Source organism: Pseudorca crassidens, chromosome 3 (genome assembly GCF_039906515.1).
Source record: "Pseudorca crassidens isolate mPseCra1 chromosome 3, mPseCra1.hap1, whole genome shotgun sequence".
Taxonomy (NCBI): domain Eukaryota; kingdom Metazoa; phylum Chordata; class Mammalia; order Artiodactyla; family Delphinidae; genus Pseudorca; species Pseudorca crassidens.
In genome coordinates, this window is record NC_090298.1 from 103,540,596 (window position 1) to 103,564,094 (window position 23,499).

Genomic DNA, 23,499 nt, shown 5'->3' on the forward strand with positions numbered 1-23,499 from the left:
TGGGTACAAGCTGGGGAGCACTGAATTACTTTGCATACAAGGAGAGGTACTGGACTTCATGATTCATCGGGGCGGAAGTAGTGCATGAGTAATGGAAAACCATGTCCTCCATAATGTTCCATAATGTTTTCCTTCCTGTGGCCCCACTAAATCTTCAGCGAAGTTGATTAAAACTCATGAAACGAGTTCTTTTGTAATCCAAGGAAGAGACCATGTTTCCTCCTTAGTTTAATACAGAGCATTAGAGAAAAAGTATCCATCAAAGAAGAGGCTAGAAAGCACAGCTGTGGAACTTGCAGCATATCTTTTGAGCAAGCTCACTGGCCCTGCACAGACCTTAGAGTGATGAAGTAAATCAGCGCTGTGCGCTGTGCTATTCAGGGGGCACTGCTCCCACTTGGGCTGCATATGTATATAAATGATGTTAAAAGGTTTCCCAATTATTTTTTTAAGTGGGTGAAGCATTCTCTCTAGCATCTTGTATAGACTATTTATTTACTTAACAAACCACTTCTGCAAAAGTGAGTTCCACTAATTCTGAGGAAAAGACTGGAAACTTCCAGATTACTTCAACCTCAGAGGAGTTTCCTAATGAGTTTGTAGAATCTCCCTTTTGGAGACTTTGGTAGAGATTCACTAATCATTCTGAAAATTTAAGTTCAAAGGCTGCACTAGTACAACCACTCTGGAAAATTGGTGGGTAGTGTCTACTAAAGCAAACCATACACATACTCTATGACCCAGCAATTTCACTTTTGGGTATATACTCAACAGAAATGCATACATATATTCACCAGAAGACATGTACTACTAGAGCAGCATTATTATTAATAGCCAAAAAGTAGAAACAACCCAAATGTCCATTTATGAGACAAAAAAATGAACTGTGGTATTGTTATACAATGGGATACCACATAGCAGTGACACTGAATGAGCCGCAACTACCTGAATTTCACAATGATGAACATCTCACAATGTGATGTCTCAACAGAGTAAAAGAGGGTGCATAGTGATGCTTCTCTTTTTTAAAAAAAATTCTGTTTATTTATTTTTGGCTGGGGACATTGGTTCTTCATTGCTGCACACGGGCTTTCTCTAGTTGCAGTGAGCGGGGCTACTCTTCGTTGTGGTACCTGGGCTTCTCATTGCGGTGGCTTCTCTTGTTGTGGAGCACAGGCTCTAGGCACGTGGGCTCAGTAGTTGTGGCTCGTGGGCTCTAGAGCGCAGGCTCAGTAGTTGTGGTGCACAGGCTTAGTTGCTCCACGGCATATGGGATCTTCCCGGACCAGGGATTGAACCCGTGTCCCCTGCATTGGCAGGCAGATTCCTAACCACTGCACCACCAGGGAAGCCCCTGATGCTTTTTTTTAAATCTAAAGTTCTGAAACAGGCAAATCTAGCATATCCTTGGGGCAGGTGGTAATGATGGTAAGGTAAGGGGCAGGAGAGGGCTGCTGGGATGCAGCTAATTTATTGATTTGGGGAATGGTGATTTCACTTTAGGAAAATTCATCAAGCTGTATACTTATGATATGTACACTTCAGTGTATTGAACATTGGCCCTTCAAAATATATGTCCACATCAAATCCTAGAATCTTTAAATATTAACTTATTTGGAAAAAGGGTCTTTACAGATGTAATTAAGTTAAAGATCTTGAGATGAAGAAATCATTGTGGATTATGTAGGTGGGCCCTAAATTTAATGACAAGGGTCTTTCTAAGAGACACAAAGAGGAGAGACAGGAGAGGAGGAGGCAATGTGATGACACAGGCAGAGTGGAGTGGTCAGGCGACAACCCAGATCCACAGAGGAGAAGGCAATGTGGAGATGGAGACAGAGATTGCAGCGATGTGGCCATAAGCCAAGGAGTGCCGGGAACCACCAGAAGTTAGCAGAAAGGCTTGGAATGGATTCTCCCCCGGAGCCTCTTGAGGGAGTGTAGCTATTCCAACACCTAGATCCAGAACTTTTAGCCTCCAGCACTCTGAGAGAATTCTGTTTTACGCCACCAAGTTTGTGGTGATTTGTTAAAACAGCCCTAGGAAATGATTTCATATGCTTTTCTGTATATTTGCTATAGTTTAATAAGCTTTGCATTAAAAGGGTACCCTGCATTTAGCAAGTGGTTGACAGTGATGTAAAGATCAATGTAACTTGATCTCTTTTAGGTATTTTACCTGCTTACAACAGGGAAGACTGTGAGTTTCTCCCTGTGCGTCTGCATCCTCTGTCCTTTTGGGAAGAAAATTCCAGCCCTGTCCACCCAGACCTGTTGGCAGGTGCCACACTAGGTTCTTCCTTGGACATGGAACCACCTTGTCCTAGTCTCTACTTATTCTGTGTGATGTGCTTTAAACAATTAACCACATGTAACCTTTTATGTGTTAGTTGTAGACTTTTTCATTATTCATTTCTGTATTTAGAGCAACTCTAATATGGTCTTCCAGGAACTCTTTTTATAATCTGAATAAAGCCTGGAGCAACAGGAGACCCCAGTTTTGCACGGCACTGTGCATAAAGAAGCATAGACCAGCATCTCAAAGTGACTAAACGTAATTGTAATCTTTACTAAATCTGTCCGAGAACATTTAAAGATATGGGCCTCATAACTCACCGCAACAGTTTAAAAAAATCTCTTCTTCTTTCCTCTAACTCCCAATTTTTCATACTTTATAGGCACCCAGAAGGGCCTGCAAGCACTCTCTCTATCCAACACTCCCCAGCATTTCTCTACTAAAACCTCTCCTCCCAAGTGAGCTGAAAAGACTTGTATGTTTCCTCCTTCCACTCTTTGCTTTTACCTGTGGTGTTCCTTGTCTCCCAGGAACCAACCCTGACCCCTTCCTTTGCTCCTCCAGTGTTTGCTTTCTCTCCTGAGTCTCTACCCCAAGCTGCAGAACCTGAGTTCACAGATCCAGCTTCTCTCTCGGAAGACAGGGGTGAGGCCAAGTGAACAAAGGAAGTGTCTGTTTAGCTGGTGGAGGGTTGGGGAGGTGGAGAGGAGAGTACAGAGAAAAAGGCTGTGAAGACTTCAAAACTATTACCTGTTATCTTATCTACATCATACTAATATCACTTAAAATGATGGAAAATAGCTTGTGGTGGCCAAATTCTAAAATTCTTTGATTGAATCTAACATCTTTTTTTTTTTTTCCCCCTAGACTGTCAGAAAAGTGAAACTCGGCCTCTATCTTAGTAGTTGAGAGAAGGCAGGTAAATATTCTTCCTCAAGAACCAGGCACTACCATGGATAGTTTACTTATTTAATCTTCACGGCAACCTGATGATTATGGAATTTTTAATTCCAAGTTTAAAAGGAGGGTATAAAGAATATTTAAGGTCACGGGTGAAATTTATCAGGCCAGGATTCAACTACAGGATTGTCTGCCTCCAAAGCCCAGGCCTGCTTCCTGCTTTAATCCTTATTCAGCAATATGTATTGAGAACCCACTAGGTACTAGGTCACCAGGCACTGTGTCGGGTGTTAAGAAACACAGAGACGGAAGAGACAGTTCTGGCCCGGAAGAGCTACAGTGCCCAAATGTTTCCACTATACCTCTCAGACTCTATTCTACAGTTCTTCCAAATCCTGCTCCAAAGTTATCATATTTGGAATTGTATTGCGGTGTTTTACATGCTTTCTTTCATAACATCTAATAATCAACAAGAATAGAAATTCCTCTTATAGATTTAATACATAGCATTTATTTATCAGTTGAATAACCCAATGAGCAGTAATTTTTAAGAACCATCTATTGGCTGATCGCTGAGCTAAGACACGGTACCATGATAGTTGCAGAAGAGAACCAGACACACTAACCCTCAAGCTATTTGCTGTCTAGTGGAGAAGACAGCCAGGACGGAAGTCCTGATAACAAAAAGTAGGGATGAAAGCTTCTTGCTACAGGGGACAAAGGTGTGAGGAATAATGAAACTATGGGTGCCATTTACATATAGTAGATAACTTACACTGTAGTTATATAGACAGATCTGGAGAGAAGGTTAAGAGTATCCACTGAGCTTTGGGTGGTATGATATCTATTTCTCAGGCTTCAAAAATCCATGAATTGTTGATCTATTTTTATTTGCAATATTTACCAGGAAACGTCAGTGTGCCTCAAATGTAGAACCTGCCTTTTCTTGAAGCCATCTTTTCATATCCAATTTTCTAGTTCAACTGATGGTTTATGTTTTTGACCTTCTATATGAGTTGAGAAGGAAACAATGATCATAAAAAGGATGGAAACCATAAGAAGGTCAGGCTAAAAACTAACAACAGACAACAAAGACAAATGGGTTCATTTCTCTTCTTCTTTCAGACACCTGGTCCACTACTGTTTAGAGTTGCAGACAAACGAGGCTTGATTTTCTGAGAATGTGGGTGCAACAAGAGCATTACTGTATATACATATAGAATGTTTCTGTGCACTGAGTACTTGGTCTAGAATGCCTTTATGATTAAAACACTATTTTTTTTTTTTACACAATACACGAATAAACTCCTGATGAAAAAAAATTGTAGTTTTCCTCTTCATAGCCTGCTCTCGCTGCCTTATATTCTCTCTCATTCCCAACCAATCTTACTCCATTCTTCAGGGGAGAGAACTTTTCCTATGGATTTATTTATAGATATACACCTATACAATATATTATGTTTTGTTATTATTTTTGCATAAATAGGATTTTTGCTTTTTTCATTTAACAGTAGGGCCTGGAAAACTTTTCATGTCAGTTTACATGGGTCTTCCAAGCTCCTTTAAGCTACTGGGTAATATTCTATACTATGGATGTAGTGTAATGATTTTTAACCAGGCCTTTACAGATGAAAAATTGGGTTTCCGATTGTTCACTCTTTTGCACTGTTTTGTAATGCACTTCCTTGTACGTACCTCTTTAGGAACAAGTGGAAGTATTTCTCTAGGATTAAACTTTGGAGTAGAATTGTGAGAAATACTATCAAATTCTCATCCCAAATGCTGCCCTAATTTACATGTCCACTAACAGTGTATTAGTGTGCCTATTCCCTAGATCTTTGCCACTATTGGATATTATTAAAATCTAAAAAATTTGCAGATGTGATAAGTGGAAAAGGGGATATTATGTTTCAATTTGTAGTTATCTGATTATTACCAAGTGTGAGCAAAAGTTTCATGTATTTATTAGCTATTTGTGTTTTTTCTTCTATGAATTGCCGTTTAACCAGGAATTGTCAGTGTCTGAGAAAGCCTTGCCAGATTTCTACATAAAAATCCCTGAGAAACCCACAGCCAAATTGTAAGAGGACTGAATAGTAATATGATTAACTTTCAGCTTTATTTGTTAATTTCTCAATATTGAAATTAATTACCTGGTAATAGCCAAGGTTGCTTATCAGAATCACCACTTTTTCTTTGGCTTTGCCTCTTTGGGGGGCATTTTTGCATATTCACATGCAAATTTGAAGAATTCAGTGCCTAGGTTCTTATTTGTAGTAGAAGACAGTACTCCGTAATTGCAGGCTCTCCTACATTGTAACCTATGTCTGCCACAGAATAACCCTAACACAAATATTATAAGCAGAATCTCTCCTGTCCCTCCTCCTGTTATTGCCAGCACGTTGTGGGAAAGGAGCCAGCCCAGGCTACTTCCACTGCTCCTCCTTGCCACCTGGTACCGAGCCTCCCCTGCTGAGCAGCTCCACGTGGGATCTCTACTGCTTCAGGGCCGTTCAGCTTTCAGAACTCCAAGTCTAAATTCTCCCAGTGGGATTTTGTAGCTGCTACAAATGTGACTTCATGGAAGGAAATTAGAGGGAATTATACACAGAAAACTAAATCTTGAATAGGATTACTTACTTATTTATTTAGTTAGTTAGTTATTTAGTTAGTTAGTTAGTTTTGGCTGTTCTGGGCCTTCACTGCTGCGCCCGGGCTTTCTCTAGTTGCGGCGAGCAGGGGCTACTGTTCTTTGCGGTGCGCGGGCTTCTCATTGCGGTGGCTTCTCTTGTTGCAGAGCACCGGCTCTAGGCACGTGGGCTTCAGTAGCTGTAGTAAAGTGGGCTCAGTAGTTGTGGCACACGGGCTTAGTTACTCCATGGCATGTGGGATCTTCCCGGACCAGGGATCGAACCCGTGTGTCCTGTATTGGCAGGCGGATTCTTAACCACTGCGCCACCAGGGAAGCCCTTTGAATAGGACTTTTTTTCTGTGTCCAACGGGAAAAAATAAAATTTAAACTTTTCATCCAGGGCTTAACTAAGTTCCTAGTATGGCCTCCCTTGTGCCTCCTCCTCTTTTCCTCATCCTCACTGAGAAGGGCATGCTCTCCAACCAGAGCAGCCTCGCATAGTGGGGGGGAACATGGACTGCCAGGCCCGATGTCTGGGTTGGAACACCACCTGTATCACTTATTAGCTGTGCGGTAGGCAGCTTCCAAGACGGCACATACTGATACTCACTCGGCTGGTATTCAGGCCCATATATGGCCTCCTTCCAAAATGAAGAAAGGTTGATTTGTATGACCAGTGGAATCTGGCAAAAGGGGTAGCATGTGACGTCTGAGGCTACATCAGGGCACTGCAACTTCTGCCTTGCCTTCTTGAATCACTTCCTTTGGTGGAAGCCAGTGGGGTGACACGAGAACATTCATGCATCTTGTGGAGAGCCCATGTGAGGAGGAACTGACACCTCTCTCTCTAAGAGCCAGCACCAACTTGCAAGGCATGAGAATAAGCCACTTTGAAAGTGGATCCTAAAGTCCCCATCAAACATTCAGATGACCACAGCTCCAGGTGCTATCTGACATCTTATGAAAGACCCTGACTCAGAATCACCCCAATAGTCCTTGAACACTTGAACCACAGAAACTGTGAAATACATAAATAAATTATTATTGTTGTTTTCAGTCATTAAGTTTCAGGCGATTTGTTATGTAACATTAGGTAACCACTACAAGCTGTGTGACCTTGGGCAGTGTCCACATGTGTAAGATGGTAATAACAGCACCTACTTTATGGTACTGTTGAGAGGATTAAACTAGTCAATATATATCAAGTGTATATATTAGTACCTAGCACAAAGGAATTGCTCTGCAAGTACTTGCTAAATATTAACTATTTTTTTGGTGTGCCAGTCTGCACTGTATCCAGCCCTTCTAGGAGACTCGATTCCCACATTTCCCAGGAACCCAGTTGCTCTCCCATCCCTGTTGGTCAGGATACTGTGGCCCACAGCAGCTCACTTCCTAGATTTGGGGTTATGTGGATGAGAAGAGGATGACTCATGTTTTTGAAGAAAGTATTAATTGTTCCTAAGAGTATGACAGTATAAATTCCCATTTCCCTAAAGGCACTTTATCCACAATGGATTCTAGTCCTTCACATGACTCTGTGGTTCCTGTTTTCTTATCTATTTACTTCGTTCAAGTGCCTAGCCTTACGAAAGGCTTTCCTATTCCTAATTCTCACCCTTGAAATGTGCATCCTGAGCTTTCAAGGTTTAGATGTAGGAAAGCAAAGATGAGAAGCCCTTAACCAAAGGGAGAATGTTACGGAGTTGATGTTCTTTTCTGTTCTCAGTATCCGTTTGTTTCCCTTTCAGAGGTAGATATTGGGCACGTGTATGCTTGTCAGAGGACAGGACTTTAAAGGCCATTTAACCCAATCTCTTATTTTAGAGATGAAGCTCTCAAGTGACCTGTCCTGATGGTGGCTAATGAATAACCAAAGCTGCGACAGAAGAGGTCCCTTGAGTCTGGCTTCCTTTTGTCACACTCTTAATCCTTCCTTTCGTGCCTATGCAGTGAATAGACAAGAAGAGTTTCCACCAACCATTGCACCTTGGGTATCTTTGCCATTCACAGCATTCTTGTCTATTCCATTCACAGTTTCTGGAAATAGGAAAAGGGATGACATGTCTACTTCTCCTGTTTCTCAGCTGGATTGTAACCTCATCAGATGCTTTCCAACTTCATGTCCAGTATGTTTGGAAATCTTTGAAAGCCAAAAAGGTCTTTGTTGCTAATTTTCTTCTGGAACGGTACTCTGTGGTTGTGGAAGTTTCCTTGGGTTTGAAACATTGCTTTACTTGGAGACCTTTTCCCTTCCATTTGTGAACACTAATGAGAATGGTGATTTATTCATATGACCCTGAAAGTTCCAGATGTTTTGTCTGCCAACTTATGGGTAGACTCTAAAAGTGGCTAATTAGCAGATCCTCTATCTGGTGGCTACGCTTGACGTGTAAAAAAGATCAGGCATAGTTACCAGGCTCCAAATGGGATTTTCACATTTGTTGAGAGGACTCTAAGGAAACACCTCTCTAAATAGACTAGCAGGAACTTGTTTTTGCTAGAACTCACTGTCTGTATCTGGCCTCAAAATTTCTAACCAAAGAAAAAAGGTGCGATTTATAATATGGGGGGGGGGAGCATATAAAGCATTTAGATGTCCCTTAATCAAAGCGGCAAACAGAGGAGGTATGCCTGGGTATAGGAAAGCAGCAGATGTAAAAGCAATGAAACAAATTAGCAATAGATGTCCCAGCTCTGCCTCTCCTTTGTGGCATTACTATTTAAAGTTCAAAAGTCTTTGATATGATTAAAATAATCTTTTTAGGATACTGCCACATTTAAAGAACCACAAAAGGAGGCTGAATGAACTGAGAGAAATACGCAAGTGGATCAGCAAGATGACAGCTGCTGCATTGAAATCGGGATTGCAATATGTCAGTTTCCAACCCATCACATATAATCCAGACAGAGACATAGCATTTTGTCTGCCTCGCTATGATTCCCCTCTGTCTGGTGCGGTTTGGGTCACATCTGTTGGCTGCATTCTCATCTTCATGAGATCTTCATTGACTGATAGTTTAAACCCCATGTTATCTATGTCTGTGGTTCTTATTTTTCTCCCAGGGAAGTCTCCAGAGAAGCACAGGATCCCCTGATGTGAGTGTCTTGGTTTTATTAATCCACAGTTGGTACCCACACTCAGAATGGCAGTTCTATATATTTCATGCTAGGATATGGGTGCATTCGTTATGTATACCTTTTAACACTTATTAACTCAGGAAAAAATAATCTGACAAAATAAAAACATAAGCCTACTTCCTGAATATCTCAAGACTGATTTGAAACAGAATTGCTCACAATAAATAAAACAAGCTCTCTGTTTCTTTGACTTTTGCATGTTTTCTATTCACATATTGCTATGTCTCTCATGATGAAAGATTGAGAAACACTGCTTCAATCCTCAGAACTCAGCTGGTGTCTTTAAACTGCCTGTCTATGTTCAACCCTAGGAAATCTTTTGCATTTCATCCACTGCTAACGTTTCATATCTGCTCATTGAATCTAACCCTTGATTTCTTTTGTAGACATGCGTAATCTGAAGGCATGCAACATTTTGCAAATGTTGGCCCATATTTTTATTTCATAAGGTCTTATTTCGTCTGTCGACCAAGTTTTGATTATTTCCATATTGCTCTTAATTGCCTTGCTATCCCCAAAGACTTTTCTATTTTGTGCATCCCTTTATCTTTGCTTCTTTTATCTCTTGTTGTGAGAGTAAAAAATTGCTGACATATTCAATGTATTTGAATCGAGAGTGTTGCACAAGAGTTCTCAAATCTGTTTTAATTTTCTGATACTCAGCTGAAGACCATTACCCATTCTGTTCAGTTAATCTGTTTTTAATCATATCTGTAAATGCTAAAGTTGTACATGAGAGAAATGGTGCGTAAAATAAAACCAGACCATGTGTATTTTAGCATATGTAAAGTTACATTCTTACTTTGTTCTACCTTTATTTTTTATTATTTTTTTAATAGACCTTTATTGGAGTATAACTGCTTCACGATACTGTGTTAGTTTCTGCTGTACACCAAAGTGAATCAGCCATATGCATACATATGTCCCCATATCCCCTCTCTCTTGAGCCGCCCTCCCACCCTCCCTATCCCACCCCTCTAAGTGGACACAAAGCACTGAGCTGATCTCCCTCTCCCTGTGCTATGTAGCTGCTCCCTGCTAGGTAACTATCTTATATTTGGTAGTGTATATATGTCGATGCTACTCTCACTTCGCCCCAGCTTCCCCATCCCCACCCCATGTCCTCAAGTCCATTCTCTATGCCTATGTCTTTATTTCTGCCCTGTCACTAGGTTCATCAGTACCATTTTTTTTTAAGATTCCATATATATGTGGCACATATATACGATGGAATATTACTCAGCCATAAAAAGAAACAAAGTTGAGTTATTTGTAGTGAGGTGGATGGACCTAGAGTCTGTCATACACAGTGAAGTCAGAAAGAGAAAAAAAATACCATATACTAATGCATATACATGGAATTTGTTCTACCTTTAAATGTTATTGTCCTATAGTTGTATAGTCTTGACTTACAACACAATTTCTCTACGAAGAGTTTCTGATGTTCTACTGAAAAACTTAGCTTTTCCATGTTTAAAATATTTGTTAATTATTCCCAACCCCTTGTTATCACAATGAGAACTGATGAATGTAAATGTGCTTTCAATTCTTTTTCATAATGTAGCAGCTAAGATGCATTCAGCAGCAGATAACTAATAACAGATAACCACTATAAAGATAGCTGTTTACTTAACATGAATTCCAGGAAGGGAAGGGAAGGAAGGGAGGGGACAGGAACAAAAAGCTTCTCCCTGCTGTGTGGCTGCCACCTTTCATCAGGGGAGTCTTTCTTGGAAGCCCTAGACAGTCTTCCCCTTAGGTCTTATCTAGCCTAGAACTGGGCCACATGGTCATTCTTAGACCAATTACTGGCAAAAAGGCAAGAGCTCATCATGGCTGGCTTAGGCCAACCGTGATTATGCTGGGCTTCTACATACCACTGCTTGACCAAAGAGTTCTGTTAGCAAGGAACAATGAAACAGGATTGTGGGTGGGAGGAAGGGACAGCTGTTGGCCACACCTAATAACGCTGTTCAAGGTTTAAGCCCTATCTACAGAGGAGATAAATCCTATCTTAGAGTATTTAGACCCCAAGAAGTCTGCTAAAATGTTCTCAAGTATTACATATTTATACCTCATTTCCTGTGTTTTAAAATAGCACATTTTGTTACATAATTTCTCCCCCTGAGTACAACTGACACTATGAAACACATCATTCTACATATGTAAAAGAGAAAACAGTGGAGGTCTAGAAGTGGGGAGAAAAATTAAAAAGAGAAGGAAAAGGACAAAGACTAAACTGGAACATATTTTCACTTGCAAAATCTCTTCTCTTGTATAATAAATACACCGCTTTGTGTTTTGGCCTACCAGTAGTGAATTATTTCCTCAGAATGAAATTCTGGAGCACAGCGGGTGAAGGGTTACAGTCAGAAAAGTATAATTCTGCCGCAGAATCTAGCCAGTTATTTAAACGAATAAATATCAAAATGTAGAAAATGAGTGTGTTCAGCCGTTAATCTCCTCACTCCTCTTATTCTTTATGGGAGTTTGGAACTCTGCTTGTTCTGAGTTAGAACAAAAGTAAGTATAGAAAGCTAATGTAGGGTAAAAACACTCTTATTCTCAGTGCAGCCTCTGAGTTGACATTTAAATTCTCTTAACTGCCTATGCAAGGCTGGGGAAAATAATTACCCAAGATATTCTCTAGTTTTATTTTGAAATTTAAAGGTAGCGTAACCATGTGTATTAGGGTTCTCTTGGGTACAAGTGACAAAATTCATTTTGAACTAATTTAAGCAAAACACAGGATTTGGGGGAAGAATATTGGAGCAGCAGAGACTCAAGGGGAAAACTCAATAACCAAGACTAGGGACCTAAGCTGGGGCAATAGTGCTCTAAGCCAGGGACCCAAATGCCCTGGGAATCTCCTCCTATTTCTGCTTCTTTCTGAGTTATGGCTTCATTTTTTTAGCTTATTCATTATTCTCCATGCAGTCAAGGCCAGGGCCACGGGCACCCTCTGGATCACATCCTTACAGAAATGTAATCAGAGAGGTAAGCATTCTTTTTCTCTAGGAAGAGTTTGAAAAATGTTGAGAAACGACTCTGATTTTTGATTTTGGTCATGTGACCATGTATAGAGCAGCCACTATCACCTCAGGTCGGGGATGGAGGGGTGAGAAGGGAGAAGGGGGTAAGCCCTATGATTGGTCCATCTAGATGTTGTTCTGCTCCTGTGGTTAGGATTGCATCACACACTCCCAGTCACCCCTCTCCCCCACCCCACTAGAAGCATGGCTTTGAAGAAATATTTCCAGAAGAAGGGGAGTTGTTCTCCGTAGACCAAATGGTAAATGTTCGTTTTAACACAGATCCATAACACAAGATTCACTCTTAAAGTTTCTGATTTAGCAGCATGGGTGGGGATACAATATGGTGGATGAGTGAATGATGCTTCCCTGGAATTGTGTACTGAGCTGGCATGGGCTCGGCACATGTTTCAAAAGACTCCATGGTGTGTGTGATCCAAAGCCAGCTTTGAGAACCAGTTTAAGAACTCTTCTTGCAATTTTAGGTTGTATACAACTGTACTGAAACTGCTATCCTATATCAGGTCCTCCTAAATGCCACCCTACTCAACAGCATCTCCCCAGTTCATTCTTGTCAGCCTCTCTGCAGCATCTAATATTCATTTATTCAACAATATTATTTTTCAATCATTCAACAATATTATTTGATGAATCTTAGAGATGCTACAAAAGATAGGGTCTCACTTCTCAGTGATACGTTCATGTGAGAAAACAGGAAACAGAGAAGTAAACTAGAGAATGGATAATTTATTTGCTACTTGCAATAACTGCTATGAAGGAAACAAACAGGATACTGTAAAAGAGAGTGTTTATGAAAGAGCTACCTAAAGAGTTTATTTGTCCATAATTCTCCTTAAAAACAACAATAACACAAAAATAAAAAAACCTCTCCCCAAGAGAGGTTAGTGCCAACCTCTCTTGCGGTCTGTCTCTAAGCTCTTGAATCCATCTTTCTCTGGATTCGCTTTCTTCTCCCTCTTTTTGTGACATAGGCATTCCCTGAGACCAAATAACTAAGTACATGACTTTAATTCGCCCAGTCCCTCCTTCCTTACCGTGCGGGTCCTTCCTCATTTATCTTCTTCCTCCTATTATTTCTCTTGCTATGCATGGAAATTAAATTATTGATCTTATTCTAACCTCCTCCCCAAGATAAATGTCTAAGAGAAAGCAAAGCTCCCTGCTGGAAGATAACTGGTTACTGAGAAGGAGGATAGTTTCTAGAGAGGTATTACTTACACTTAATTCTCATGTTGCCAAAGCAACAACTTAGTCCAACTTCTCTGAGCAAGACATGCAACATATTAGGGTAAGACAGTCCTTATTTTTCCACTTGTGTTCATTTTCCATTTTTTCTATTTGTATCATTTATGCTGGGTTATAAACACACTGTTATGCTTATAAATAAACATTGTAATCAAATTTCTTCAATATATAACAGCAGGTAAGTAATGATGTTTAAAAAAAAAATCTCAGCGCTGTTTGGACTTGAGACAATTTTCTCCCATCGCTGGACATTTCAAAACACTTTCTGTAACCTTCCTATCCTCCCATGCAGGTGAATGCCAGGCTGTGTTTGCTCACAAGGCAACCAGAGTCCAGGATGTGTGCCAAGCTTGTCATGTCTCAGCTTTCAAGTTTTCTCTTGGAATGAATTGGTACTCGCCTCTTTTCCAAGCTGGTCCTCTGTTTCGAAGTGATGGAAATCTGTCACCAAAATCTTGGTGGGGCTTCCTGAATTCAGGCTGTGCTGATGTAAGTTATGGGGCTGAAAGGAGTTTATGGCTTGGTAAAATGGGATTTTATTGAAAATATTCTGGTAATGTTTATAAGGCATATTAAGGACTTCTACAATATTTTAAAAATCAAGGACAATTACTTGGTGATAAAACATGTCTTCCAAGGTAATTGTTTGGAAAGTTGTGGTCCAACATTCCCAAAAGCAATTAATTAGATTCCTAGCCCTATAGCCACAATGTGATCAGTCTCTCAGAGAGTGAGCCTTTATTAATTCTCCTTCCTTTCTCAGACTACTCTCTAATACTCTAGTTTCTTTTCTAGTCTTCCCTCTGTTGCCATAATATTTTTTAGCTAGCAGGGCTCAATTTTTCCAATTGTTGGCTAATGGAGCTTCCTTTTTTATGATACATTCTCTGAAATCCCTAGACTTGTCTATTTCTTAGGTCTCTCTTATAAGATAGTCTGCCCATCAAACGGACAGTGAAGAGAATTTATTGAATGCTTACTGTGTGAACAGAAACAGTAAAATTCAGAAACACTTATGGCCCAGTTGGGAGACGGGACAGAAACACATGAAAATGACAAAGGAACAAAGATGAAGCAAACAGAGTCAGTAAGTGACTACAGGATGGCTGTCAAGGGATATTCAGTTGGATCAGGTTCCTTAGGAGAGCCATTCCGAAGAGAGCACTTGAGCGTGGAGGACTGAAGGAGGGACTGGAGCAAGACCAGCTGGGTGTAGGGGAGGGTGCTCTATTTCCCTGCAGAGTGTTAGAGTTATAGTGAGATTCACCTAAGGACTCTTGCTTCTAGAAGCCATCTTAAGAGTAGTCTTTGTATCATTTGGACTCCTGAGTGCTGAATTCGTTCTGAGTCTCATATGTGAACCAGAACCAGTGTCTCAAAGAGACACTTTGTGTTTACACTCTCCAAGTATCCCCAAGAATAAATATTTACTGCCTCAGAATCAAGTCCACACTCCTTGCCATGAAAATCATGAGTATTTACAATCAGACTGAACGCTTCCTCTTTTTTTTTTTTTTTTTTTTTTTGCGGTACGCAGGCCTCTCACTGTTGTGGCCTCTCCCGTTGTGAAGCACAGACTCCGGACGTGCAGGCTCAGCGGCCATGGGTCACGGGCCCAGCCGCTCCGCCGCATGTGGGATCTTCCCGGACCGGGGCATGAACCCGTGTCCCCTAGATTGGCAGGCGGACTCTCAACCACTGCGCCACCAGGGAAGCCCCTGAACGCTTCCTTTTGATTCTTGTTTTTCCTACCTGGGAAGTGTGCGTCCTTACCGCACTGAACTTCTAGCAGTTTACAGAACATGCCATGCAATCCCATGCCTTCTTGCCTTGCCTATGCTGCAATCTTTGCCGTGAATTCTCCTCTCTTTGTTCTCTGATGGGCAAAAATGTCCTGCTTATGTTCCAAATGGCTTTTCCTCTCTGAAAATAGCCCCTTCCTTCTTCTTTTAGGACTAAGCTTTCTTTCCTCTGTTTTCTGCAAATGCATTGATCAGATTTCCTCTGCAGACTTAGCACAACATACCATCATTTGGGGAAGGACATGCCTTTATAACCGATCATACTGTGAACTCCTCAGGGCTGAGATTGGGTTTTATTATATTTATAACCCCCAGCTTTAGTACTAGAAAGGGCAGGTAGTATATGTACACATCATGTTTACTAAACTAGAACCAATAATCAGCTGTCTGTGGTGCCTGAATTCCCTTAGGACACCATTTGCCCTTTTACAGGTTCTTGACTATAGGAGAGATTTCATCTAAATATTCATAGTGATACAGAGAATTTCAAAACTTCCCAGGAATTTGGCATTATTTTTGGTCTCAAATTCTTTGGACACTTCTTATACCTGATTTGCTTTGGCAGTTTAAACAGAGACCACAAATATATGTGTTCTGATAGACATTTGAATGAAAAAAAGTGAATGAGTTTGATATTGCAAAATAAATAAAACCATATTTGAAAGTTGGTTATTGGTATGTTTTTTCCTAGTTAAGCATAAATTTTACTGTTTTACTTCCCCAACAAGTCATACAATCAATTCCATTCATTCATCCTTTACCCTACCCTCTGGAGTTTTATTTACATTTTAGATTTATTTCCTAAAAGTCTTAAGTATAAACATTATTGTTGAACCTATGGAAAGGATTGGAATGTAGGTAAAGTTTGTGTGCACGGTGTACTTGTGTACATATTGAGGATTTACACAGACTATTTATTGTCATCTAAATAGTAGGTTTCAGAGCTAAACACTGTGAGTTCTGGGTTTAGTAATCTAGTGGTGAAAATAAGAACTGCACTTATGTAATTGAAGGGGAAGCCAAAAATTTCATGAAAATGGTATAGGAAAAAAGTGATGTGTGAGTTCTCTCCCCCTGGGAAAAAATGGTGGGGGTTGGAAGGCTTGCATCTTTTCCTTGTATTTCAAGAAGACAGGACAAGGATATTTTAGATACAGCAGAAGGTGAACAAAGGCAGAGAAGCGGCTGTTCTTAGGATCTGTAAATCATTCATCTTGGCTGGAGCTCAGAGTACTCTGGATCTTTCCTTAGCTAGGATGTCATTTGACTCAGTCACTTTAATTCAAACAACTGAATCAAAATTAAATTGAGAAGACCAGTCATACATCCCTCACTTTAAAATCTGCTTCAGTTGTTCACCCCTTGTTTTGAAAAACCCAGATGAAGTCAATACATAGAGCATATGCCAATGAAAACCTGGCTTTAGGCACAAGTTTAACTACTTCCTACTTCTTAAGAACACATTATTGATGCACCCAGCTTAAAATGAAGAAACATGGACTGTAGAAGGGCTGATCTCAGAGTTCACCCTAAAACAGTAAGGTATATGAATAGAAGACTGAAAGAGAGCAGATTCTCTCCATTTCTGCCCCACTGAATAATAAGAGTTGGGAGGGATGGGCGAAAGGGAGTCATTCTCTATTTACCAATGGATTTGGTGTAGCAATAGGTACAGAGTCTCTGCTCTTATGTGCTCATAGCAGCTTAGATCTAGGGCAGGTATGAGAGGAAGCATGGACGACCAGATCAGAGGAACCAGGGACACAAGAAATGGTAGCAGCAGGGTTGCCTCCAGGTAGATCACAACGTTGGCAACATCAAGCATTGAAAGCATTTATCTCCCTCCCTCCACCTTTCCCCCATCACCATGGGTCAATGCTAAAGTCTCTTTTTGCAGGTATTTGTCTAAAGTTGGTCCTCCAATAAGACCCAGGAGGCAGCTAAGCATTACAATATGTGGGGTAAAAACTGAAAGTTGCAGGGAGAAATAGATGAATTCACTATTATAGTTGGAGACTTTAATATCTCTCTATCAGAAACGGATAGATTCAGCAGGCAGAAAGTAAGGACAGAATTGAACTCAACAGCACTTTCAAACAACTGGGTGTAATTGACATCTATTGACTACTTTATCCTACAGCAGGGGATTACACATTCTTCTCAAACTCACATGGTACAGTCACCAAGACAGACCACATTCTGAGTCATAAAACATACCTTAACAAGTTTAACAGAATAGAAATCATACATCTGCTCTCAGACCACAGTGGAATTAAACTAGAAATTAACAACTTTAAAAAGATAGGTAGAAAATCCCCCAATACAAAGAGATAAAGCAGTATATTTCTGAATAACACATGGGTCTAAGAAAAAAACCTCCAGAAAAATTAAAAATATTTTGAACTAAATGAAAATGAAAACACAACTTTTCAAAATTTTTGAGATGCAGCAAAAGCACTACTTGAAAGGAAATTTATAGCATTGTATTAGAAAAGAAGAAAGATCTAAAATCAATAATTTAAGTTTCTATCTTAGGGAATTAGAAAAAGAGGCATAAATTAAATCAAAGTAAGCAGAAAGAAAAAAATATTAAGATTAGAGCAGAAATCAATGACACTGCAAAGAGTAATTCATAGGGAAAAATCAATGAAGCCAAAAACTGGTTCTTTGAAAAGCTCAATAAAATTGGTAAGGTTTTAGCTAGGCTAAGAAAAAAAAGAGAAAACACAAATTATTAATATTAGAAATGAAAGAGGAGACATCACTATAGTTTCCATGGGCATTAAAACAGTATTAAATGAATACGATGAACAACTTTATGACCACAAATTTGATAACCTAGATGAAATGGATCAATACCTTGAAAGACACAATCTGCCAACACTCATGCAAGAAGAAACATACAATCCGAATAGGCCCACAGCTATTAATTAAATTGAATTAATAACAAATAACTTTTTAAAATAGAAAGCAACAGACCCAGATGAGTTTACTGGTGAATTCTACCAAATACTTAAGGGAGAAATTATACCAATTCTCTACAATCTCTTCCAGAAGATAGATGCAGAGGGCATACTCCCTAACTCATCCTATGAGTTAGCATTACCCTAATAACAAAGCCAGACAAAGCCATTACAAGAAAAGAAAACTACAGACCAATATCTCTCATGAACACAGATGCAAAAATCCTTAACAAGATGTTAGTAAATCAAATCCAACAAGATGTAAAAAGCATTATACACCATGACCAAGTAGGATTTATCCCAAACATGTAAGGCTAATTCAACATTCAAACATCAACTGATGTAATCCGTCACATCAACAGGTTAAAGAAAAATATAATTATCTCAATAGGTGCAGAAAACACATTTGACAAAATCCAACACCCATTCATGATAAAAACTCTTGGCAAACTAGGAATGGAGGGCAACTTCCTCATCTTAATCTAATACATTCACAAAACCCTACATACTTAATTGTAAGAAACTTGAAGCTTTCCTGCTAAGATCAGGAACGAGACAAGGATGTCCCTTTCATCACTGCTATTTAATATCACACTGGAAGTTCTAGCTAATGCAATTAGACAAGAAAAAGAAATAAAAGGTATGGATATTGAGACAGAAGACATAAAACTATTTTTGTTTGCAGGTGACATAATCACCTTTGTAGAAAATCTGTAAGGATGGACAAATTCTGGAACTAATCAGTGACTATAGCAAGGTTTCAGGATTCAAGGTTAACATACAAAAAGCAATTGCTTTCTTATATGCCAGCAGTGGAGAAGCAGAATTTGAAATTAAAAACAATACCGCTTACATTAGCACCCCCCAAAGTAACATACTTAGGTATGAATTTAGCAAAATATCTGCAAGATCTATATGAGAAAAACTACAAAACACTGATGAAAGTTATAAAAGAAGAACTAAATAAATGGAGAGATAGCTCATGTTCATGGATAGGGAGACTCAATACTGTCAACATATTAGTTCTTTCCAATTTGATCTACAGATTCAAGGCAACCTCAATCAAAATCTCAACTAGTTACTTTGTGGGTATAGACAAACTGATTCTAAAGTTTATATGGAGAGGCAAAAGTCCCAGAATAGCCAGCTCAATACTGAAGGAAAAGAACAGTCAGAGAACTGACACCACCTGACCTCAGGACTTAGTATAAAGCTACAATGTTGAATTGGCAAAACAAAAGAAAAATAGGTGAGTGGAACAGAATAATGAGCCCTGGAATAGACCCATATCAATATAATCAACTGATCTTTGACCAAGGGAAAAAGGCAGTATAATGGAACAAAGATAATCTTTTAAACATTTCAAGAAATGGTGTTGGAACAACTAGACATTCACATGCCAAAATAAATAAATAAATAAATAACATGTGCAAAGGAGACTGATGAGTAATCTATGTTGTATCCATACAACATAACACCATGTAGTCCTTAAACCAACAAACAAAACTAAAAAAGTTCCTTATGATACTAATTGATTTACAGGATGCACAGATAAGTTAAAAAAGCAAGATGCAAAAGGGTATATAGTGTGATGGTCTTTTTTTTTTTGTATAAAGAAATATATAAAGATAAATCAGAAACAAATGAATAGGTTTATCTAAGGGTGCACTGGGGGTACCGTGATACCAATGGAAATTTATCTGAGAATAAATTTTTCATATTGTGTGTCTTTTGAATCACATAAATGTTTTTAATATTCAAAAATCAAATTTGATGAAAATGGATGAAAAAATTAAAGTCCTTTAATTGATTATAATCAGTAAGAAACTGGCTTAACTAAATCAAGTTATTATATAACTACACATAAAGAATGATACATTTAAGTAACTTTTGTGTACAAAACTGTACCTTATTCGTGGAATCAGCAGTTTTAGATCAGAAAGGAGTCAGGAAACATTTTCTGTAAAGGGCAGATAGCAAATGTTTCATGCTCTGTAGGTCATATAAGCTCTCTGGTATTCTTCGTTTTTGTTTGTTTGTTGTTTGGTTTTACAACTCTTCAAAAATGTGAAAATCCTCCTTATATTGAGAAACAAGGACAAACCCTGCAGGAGTGTCCCATGGATTATAATTTGATGACCACTGTTCTAGATTTAAAGAAAATGAAGAAACATAACAGTCAAATGCAATTTGTGAATCCTGACTGGATCCTAGAATGAAAAACAACCCAACTATAAAAGTCATTTTGGGAATAACAGGAGAAATGTAAGTGTAGTACATGTATTAGAAGATACTTTTGAATTATTGTTGCTTTTTCTTAGGTGTGACCATAGTGTTGTTGTTATACCAGAAGGTGCTATTTTTAGGTGATATCCACTGATATATTCTGAAGTGAAGTGTCATGTTGATTGCAACTTGCTTTTAAATGTTTTAGGGAAAAGAAATAGAAATAAAAGATACCAGGAGTCAATAAATGTTCTTAAATGATTGAATGGATGTACATCCAATTTACTCCGTCTTTTGCAAAAATGCTTAGAGAGATGAAAGATCATAAAAATCAATCACCAGATTCTAGGCAGGTATGGATGATATCAAACCTCTGGAATTGAGTTTAAATTTGAGTTATTACTATTTTAAGATTTGGGTCATATGTGAACAATCAGAGAGGAATGAAAACTTGATTAACTTTAGAGTTAAAAAGGAAGTATTAAGAGAAGTCATCAGGATGAATTATTTTTTGAGTTTCAAATCAGAATCTTGAGTCTATAAGCATCATGGAAACTATTACTCAAATCTGCTAATTTTGCAGATAAGGAAACCACTGCCTAGAAAGGCTTTGCCCTGTGTCCAAATGTACCAAACAGTTAGTGTAAAAGAGCAGAAACTGTAATGCATGGTACATGTGTCTTTCCACTGTGCTGAAGCTGCTTAGTGTAGCTCAAAGTTACATATTTGATAAAGCCCTCATTTACCTTAATTTGTCAGATTAGCTTTCCTATCAATTCCTGCAAACACAGCAAAATGTTTAGTAGTTTTCTATTTGTCACTACCACTGTGTTGATAAACACAGAATGAATAAGTTGAGCAATTTACTAGAAGTTATACAGTAAATTCAGGTTATATGTGCAAACAATTTGACAAATGTGTTCTTAAATATCCAGCCCCTGGCATCTCACCTAAACACGGCGAAACAAACTTACTTAACATTATGAAGTCACAGAAAGGGACCCTGGTTTTTTGCGTATTTGTTTGTAATTCATATTGTAAAGCACAGGAGATATGCCAAAAAGAAGTCTATTTGCAAAAATCTCAATATATTGTAGAGGCTCTTCTCTGAATCAGAACAGCTTTTCTCTCTTTGTCCCAAAGAAAGTGAAATTTGATGGCACCCAATGGATGACACCACACTCAGAGCTAAGGAGAATAAGGTGGGATTGTGGGAGAGCAAGGAATTAAAGGGCTTTAAGGTATAGAGAATCCATGGTGGAAAGAGACTCAACAGAGACCAAGTGAAGCAGAGGACTTTTTGTCCCCCTAGGACAACAAGAGGAATGATTTCATGGTTAGCTTTGAGAGAAGTGAAGAACCAGGTGCTTTAAAGATCCACTTACATTTTATGTGTGAATTCTCTCCAGTTTTATATTCAAAATTACTTCCTCATTTGAAACAAAGGAATTACAGGGATTTGTGTATTGACGGTATCTTTAAATCTCTAGTAGCTGGAATTATTAAGGTGCCAATTAGATTATACTGGAGTTTGACATTAATAGAGGACACCTCTATTAAAAGGAGGTTGCTATGTAGTCTGCTCTGCAGATATCTTTGATGTCTTTACCAAAAGATGTCTTTTCAACATAAAAATAAAAGAGCAGTGGCTGTCCGTGGCTGCCTTCAGTGTGAGAATGTGCTGGAATATTTTATTATTGGGTTGGCATTGAAGTCTGCTGTGAAATGATTTTTATGAATGCTATTTCCTGGGAGGCTCACAGAACTGAGAATTGCATGTCATGAGGCCGTGATCCCAGGGAGCAGAAATCAAATAAATAAAGGTCTTGGGGAATTATGGTCTATGGGATATACTTTCTTCCCAAAATGAGTCCATAGTTCACTTTGATGGTGAGTTTAAATGGATCATATGAGAACAAAAAAATACATCTATCTTTAAGTGGTAACAAAGTTCCATTTAAGAATTTTTTCCATAAAAATAATATCTGAGGTCTAAAATTCCAATGTAAAAATGAGAATAGTTACTATGAAAAACGGACATGGTTTAATATATTGTTTTAAAGCTTTTGATATAATGATATTCATATTTAGGAAATGAGAAATAGCAATTTAGAGCTTACTATTCCATAAGGGTATATGCTTGAGGGCTCCTTTCTAACAGACATATTAAAGGGGTTCTCTTTAAGGAGAAGTAGGTTAATTGTAAGAAAAGTCAGAAACAGGTTGACTACAGCTGCAGAGCAAGGAACTGGCTTTAACTAGAAATAAAATGGAGAAAACTACAGGTTATGCTCTGGGTTCATGCAATCATCTTTATAGAATAACTGGGGATTAAAAACAAAATGGATTCCTACACGCTTACTCCACAGAAATTCTGGCAAATGTTCAGTAGGTCAAGCTCAAGGAAATTTTATAACTATCTTCCAGATAATTTTAAGGAGGAGGCACATTTCACAACACAATGAGAGGACAATGATTAACAAAAGCTTCATATTCAAATGAGACACAGACATCTTTCAGACATTTGTATTTGGACAGACTATTACTTTGCTTCATTCAGTTGCTACCTACAATGAATTGGGCAAGCCTTTGTAATATGGATCAAAACTTTAAATAACTGGGACAGTTTGTAGTCATGAGCTGAACTCAACTGATTGAAATCTAAAAGTAATAAATACAGGATTTTTCAATCTCTAGTAAAGGAAAAAAAGTTCCTGAGTAATTTTTCTACCAGAGTGCTGTGAGACTCAAGTGATTATATTTGATGAGACAGTACCACAAATACTTATACAAATATTAGGAAAAATTAATCAGTGCTAAGCATAAGTAAATGCTTAATATACCCATACAGGCATACCTTATTTTGTTGCGCTTCAAAGATACTGTTTTTTAAAAACTGAAGGTTTGTGGCAACCCTGCATTGTCAGATGATGGTTGACATTTTTTTTTTAGCAATAAAGTATTTTTAAATTAATGTATGTACATTTTTTTAGATATAATGCTATTGCAAACTTAATAGACTAAAGTATAGTGTAAACGTAACGTTTAGAGTATACTAGGAAACCAAAAAATTTGTGTGACTCACTTTATTGTGATATTTGCTTTACTGCAATGGTCCGGAACCAAACCTACGACATCTCCAAGGTATGCCTGCATGTGCTTTCAAAGGATATTAAGCATTTAAAACAATCTGTTTGTAATTTTGCATCCTATTGTGTAGATATTCTACAAATCTGCTCTT